At 38.4% G+C, this 6,582-nt stretch overlaps 1 pseudogene; it reads left to right on the forward strand.

Moving 5' to 3' along the window:
• The first annotated feature begins 6,142 nt into the window (after positions 1-6,142).
• LOC126254007 (5S ribosomal RNA) lies at positions 6,143-6,261 on the forward strand (annotated as a pseudogene).
• The last annotated feature ends 321 nt before the right edge of the window (positions 6,262-6,582 follow it).

The raw sequence follows: 6,582 nt of genomic DNA on the forward strand, positions 1-6,582 counted from the left end.
TAACAGTTATGGGTGGTTCTTATGATGGTTTCTAATTCCTAAAATTTCAATCCTTGAAAGTATGTGTTATCTTCGTCCAAGAAATAATATTTCTACATCTGTGACATATTTACGTTTCTGTTTTTAAACAATAATGTCCAAAGGTGAGGTGTGTGTTCTGCAGTTTCCAGCAGCTATGATTTCCTTGAACCTAACTGCTTTGTAACTTCCATTTTTGATTTATGTCATACCCTTGGGCAATGGTCCTATACACCCACGTATTCGTGAGGGGCTGTGTATGTAGTTAAACGGATTGCTGTTTTGAATGTCCGAGGCGTAGTGAACAAACGAAAAAATAAAGAGTGTTACACAACAGAAATGTAACTTATTAAAAAATGAAAAATACAAGGTGAACAGATATGCGGACGCATTTTGGGCAAATTTTGCAGAACGCTAGAGGACAGTCAGCAAGTGACAACTACAAAAGACATTATGACAGGATGAGAGTTGACAGGGAATAATTATAGAGGGCAAACCCTGCAGGGTAAGGTGCTTTCTGTCGACGCCTGCTGCCCCCTTGACACTGGTCGCGGGGTGCAGGCTGTAACAGGCACAGGAAGCCGTTGCGACCAACGCTGTGGAGGTAAGTGGTCCATCCCTAAGCCGCAGCCATACTCGCACACTAAGGCTGATATCCATCGCGCATGCATGCAGGGTCGCAGTGCACACGATAGCTGCCTGGTAATGAAACGCGCTACAGCACTCGCGTAATTTCGTGACCTCCGATCACCTTTCTGTGCAGTATCATCAAACGAACCAACTATGAGAAACATACCTTTTTCGAATGTGGAACCAAAAATCCAAGTAGCATTCGTGTCACGACGTGCAACACTACTGTACCACGCCATTCACGACCACGCGTCTCGCTAGTGCCAATTCGTGGGAACTAATGATTACTTTGTTCACTGATAATTTAATTCACAGCATCACATTGCATCACGTCATATTAATCTCTTTATCTTCTACGACAGTTTATATAGACACCTTCTCATCTTGTCCTGTACAACTTACAGCCCCTTCATAGATACCATTAATATTTTGCTCTTGCAGTTTTCCTTTATGTCTGTCATTACTACCCGATCATTTTGCTGTTGCTGCCCTTGCTTTACATTACACATTAGGCGTTTCCTGTGTAACATTATGACATATATCTTCTGCCAATATCATTGTTCCTTTCTCCTCGTCTAAAAAGTTTTGATTTTCTTCACTGATACCTTTCAGATCTGTAGAAAAATTATTCATTCTTTCAAAACTGGGGAATTTAAGCGCTCTAAATGTTCCACAGGGTTCTGATTTAATTTCTATTTTCTCTGAAAATGTAATGACTACAGGCTCCTGATTTCCAATAATCAAACTCATATCGGCCATCTCTCATCTGACTGATGTTGATTTTTGTACCAGGCCTGAAATTCATAAGCTATATTAAATCTGTGTCTTTGGCACTCTTCCCCATTAATTGAATGCAAGAAGCACCCCTTAGTTGTCCACGTAATAAGACCACTACATCATAAGTTGGAAACTCATATTAATTTGATAACCAATTTGATAGGACCTGTGTTATACAGCCGTTTTATATGATGATGGGTATCTTTTTAAGCCACAATGTAGGGAATCACTTATGCAATGATGAATATAGTTAACCCCACACTGAGTCATTTACACTGTGTGACTGATATCTTCACATAAAGAGATTAATTTCCATTATTTACAATTATTACTGTGGTGTCACCGCCAGACACCACACTTGCTAGGTGGTAGCCTTTAAATCGGCCGCGGTTCGTTAGTATACGGCGGACCCGCGTGTCGCCACTGTCAGTGATAGCAGACCGAGCGCCACCACACGGCAGGTCTAGAGAGACGTCCTGGCACTAGCCCAGTTGTACAGCCGACTTTGCAAGGAACGGTTCACTGACAAATACGCTCTCATTTGCCGAGACGATAGTTAGCATAGCCTTCAGCTACATTTGCTACGACCTAGCAAGGCGCCGTATTCAATAGATATTGAGATTCTATTAATGTATCATCAAGAGCGATGTTCTACAAATGTGGATTAAAGTTAAGTATTCCAGAAGCTACGTACTTTTCTTTATAGCATTCATTACGTATCCTGTCTCAGACCTCACGCCAGCCTGCGTGAGTTTAAGCGCGTGCCTTTCGGCTTCCTCTCATTGTGTCTAGGCTGTCTTGTCTAGACACAACAATTACCCGTCAAATCTGCACTTTATTGTGGTATTTTCAGTTTATAAAAAATAAATGGAGTGCTGTACTAGTTACTGGCAGATAAATATAGCATATTACAATCTTTTACATCCAAAAAGTGTGTGTTTTAGATTATGGTTAGGTTTATCGCAGTTACCACTTGGAAAAGTTATTCTGATACAATTAACGTATCTCCATCCAACACCACCAATAAGGAGAAACAATAATAAGCCTATTAAGATAGTTGTAATGTCGGGATCACTATGTTCGGCTCATTAGTTACCTTCAGACAAACTGAGGATTGTATGTTAACAAAAAAACTACCACAGCTGTTATTTTAGGAGAATTTATTGAGCCACGAGTGGTTTCATTGTGTACGAACATCCGCAGGTTGAACAACAGAGAGATATAACTAAAAGCTACTAAAACATATACATGAAATATTTTGTTTTAGTAACTTAACTTTTACTAGCTTTTAACATTATATACGCCTTGCTGAATTGCACGTGTCCTGATAATGTTTATACAGAATGAAATCTATCGGGGCGCAACAAAGGACCTAAAATAACAGCCGGTGGTGGTCGGTTTCTTGATATTTATAGTAACCTTTTCGTTCGCGTCGACAATATGCGGCGGTTGCGTACAACAAAATGTGTGTCGTAATCGACCGATAATAATCATCAAGTAGAATTCATGAAATACAGTATTTTCAAAGCTAGGATACTCTGTTACTTAGTTCACCACTGAAAACTACTGTGCATTCTGCGAGCGACGCGTATCATTTAGAAGAAGCAGCTCAACGAAATCTCTGTAATGTGATGATTTTACGAGAGAATCACAATTTTTAAAGTTCTGCCAACACATCGTTGTGCGCCGCAAAAAAGTAAAGGGTAGCTCCGTAAAAACTGACTTACATGGGATATCGTACATAAGCGTATTCCGTGCACAGTGAAAAGTTATTCCGTGTAAAGTTGTATCTGTATTGTTATACGGATAAAATTGTCACCCAAAACAGTTGTAAGTTGCCTGTCTAATGACCTCCAGGACCAAAAAAAATCCGATTTTCAGAATTTCATTTACATATTGGAAAAATTTTAAATTACACACTTAATCTACTTATCGTATCAATTGAAGACACGAAGTGTGTATAGGAGTCCGCGATCATTTTTGTTTTTATTTTGACAAGTCCGTCTTGCTCACATTATTTTCTTAACACTTTACGACCGGTTTCGGCTTATCGCCATCTTCAGATCGTTAAAATATTCTGACATAAATCATTGTCAATTACACATCTGAGTGCATGGTACGTGTAAGGAAATTAATGTGATCAAGACGGACTTGTGAAAATAAAAGTGCTAAAAATCGACTTATCAACAGGTACAAACGTATGTTGTAATATGTTTCAAGAAGGAGGTGAATTACGCCACTACCTGCTGTTAAAATTTCTTTATCAAGCAACCAGCTTCGGTCCTCGGACCATCATCCAGTTCCTGTACATAATTGAAAGAATATATGAAAAGCGTGATAAAACTGAACTGTCTCTATACGCTAACAGATGTACATGTTTGCGAAAAAAACTCGCACAATAAACTGTCGCATAATCACGTAAATTATTTACATTATACTAGATGGTGAATACAACAACATTCAACAATAAAATCGATACATTCGTCACTGGAAATAATACGTAGAATGTGACAGACTATGTCAAAGCATCAAGAAAAACGAAGATTCATTGTGTTTATACGTACTTAGCTGTTGTTAAATAGGTATACAAATTACAGCGCCATTCACAGAAATGTGCCAAACGGTTCACTCATTCGGCAGTCAACAGGAATTCAGTATATTTCAAAAAGGAACGACCACAGATAGTATCATACGCCAGTCCTCTTACCACCCAAAGAGACACACACATTTATTTTTGAAAGCAATGATTGACGAAAACATGCGAAATGAGTTACATACACTACTGTCTATAATAATACGTAGTGGACGTTCAAATGGTTCAAATGACTCTAAGCACTATGGGACTTAATATCTGAGGTCATCAGTCTCCTAGACTTAGAACTACGTAAACCTAACTAACCTAAGGACAGCACACACATCCATGTCCGAGGCAGGATTCTAACCTGCGATCGTAGTAGCCGCGTGGTTCCGGACTCAAGCGCCTACAACCGCTCGGTCACAGCGGCCGGCAGCGTAATGTACTTCTGACATAGTACATAGGTTATTTATCAGAAAACTGAAGGCTATTGAAAACCTAAAACGGAAGAAAGTTACTGTAAAAAGTGTATAGATGAAAAAGGAAACCAAGTTTGTTACAATATGGGGAAGATATCCGATAAAATTGGATGTACTTTTCGGAATACTATGACGCAGCAGCTTTTAATACCAACAAGAACATCGGAAATATTGTATTACACAACGTCGATAGCATACGCCAGTAGGGACTATAAATTATTAATTGTTGTGATAGTGACAAAGTCTGTATAGGACGAACTGGACGGAAAAATACTTGTCAAACACAAAGAAAATTTTTCAAATTTCTGAGAACAATCATTTGACATTCTTTCTCCTCCTTGGAAAGAAAAACCATTCCGTTTCAAGCAGGGAAGGCAACTTAACGTCTGTGTATAGAATTGACAAAGGCCATCACCTAGACTTTTTGAAGAACTGGAAATCTAAATACATTTATAAAATAACTCCAGTACAGTTTTAAATGCAAAATACTGGTCTAAAAATGAGATCTTTATCGAAAATTGCGGAGACGCACTCTATACGGTGTTTCGTTAGAGATATCTGTACTAATGCTCCTAATTTTACATTATTATTATATTATGTAGTCTATTACTTCGACATAATATTTCCAGTGATCTCTTAAAAAGGAATGAAATCTTTATTTTCATTCATTTTTAAAACGACATTTAAAGTAACTGCAATATGTATACCATCATGTTACCTCGCGTTTAAACACTTTGAACACAGCTTCCATGTTCCTTGAGTCTGATTTTCCACTGCTGTAGTTCGTTCTAGTGCCAAGTCTATCTGTATAAGATATTACACTGCATCTGTTACAGTGTAAAACATTAAGTGAATTTATACTAATTGTACGCTATATACAATATAGTTTTAATCAGCGTGTTTTTGTTACTTTGTTAAACTTTATACAAGTCATACATTAAATATAACTGTTCTTTTGGTCAGTTGTGTGAGATGTGATTTAAACTATCTGTCTATTGAGCGTTTTGCATTCTGTTATATTGTAATTATCCATGTTCTTCACTTAGGCGTATTTTGTATGCATCTGTTGTTTGAATCAATATGTCTATGTGCTTATTGTGTTAAATATTCTGTCAGCTCATATTAGCCACAAACTGTATGCAGTTGTTGTTTTAATCAGTGGCAAAGTCATATGTTTGTCCTATTACTTACTACAATAGTTTCCACCGGATGTGCCTTGTGCCATTGTTATAATGTAACTAAATTCTTAAGTAGTGTCAGCCTACTGTCACATGTACTCATAGTAAAATATGACATATAATTGCCACTGGAATCTTACAGGTACCATCGATGTATATAGAACCGTAGATCAACTTTTATTCAGTTGGTAAACAAGGATGGGTGTGTAGTCGACAGTACGTTACATGGAAACCATCGGCTCGTAACGTTAATACTGACTGCTAATATAACACAAGCGACTGCACTGTTTGGCACATTTTTGTGGCGTACGATACAATTTGTATTTTTACTGAGAACAGGTAACTATGAATAAATGTGATGTACCTGTGATTTCATGATATGCTGTGATTTCATTATTCTATGTGTTGTACTTTTATTTCTAGTGACGAATTCATGGATCTTATTATTGGAAGCTATTATTTTTATCACCTAGTGGACGTTGTAAGCCAACGGCTTTGCCTCAGTGGTAACACCAGTTCCCATCAGATCACTGAAAGTTAAGCGCTGTAGGACTGGGATAGCACTTGGATGGGTGACCATCCGGTCTGCCGAGCGCTGTTGGCAAGCAGGGTGCACTCAGCCCTTGTGAGGCAAACTGAGGAGCTACTAGATTAAGAAGTAGCTGCTTCGGTCTCGTAAACTGAAACAGGGTAGTGTGCTGACCACATGTCCCTCCACATCCGCGTCCAGTGAATCCTGTGGGCTGAGGATGACATGGCGGCTGGTTGGTACCGTTGGGCGCTCATGGCCTGTTCGGGAGGAGTTTAGTTTTGGTAGGACGTTATAAATATTTAATGAAAGTATGTGAAATTTTATTACGCTCGCCATTTTTTTAGTATATACATTAGTCACCGTACAGTGATAGTTCACTTTATAATGCTCTTT

Source organism: Schistocerca nitens, chromosome 4, assembly GCF_023898315.1.
Source record: "Schistocerca nitens isolate TAMUIC-IGC-003100 chromosome 4, iqSchNite1.1, whole genome shotgun sequence".
NCBI classification, from domain to species: Eukaryota; Metazoa; Arthropoda; class Insecta; order Orthoptera; family Acrididae; genus Schistocerca; species Schistocerca nitens.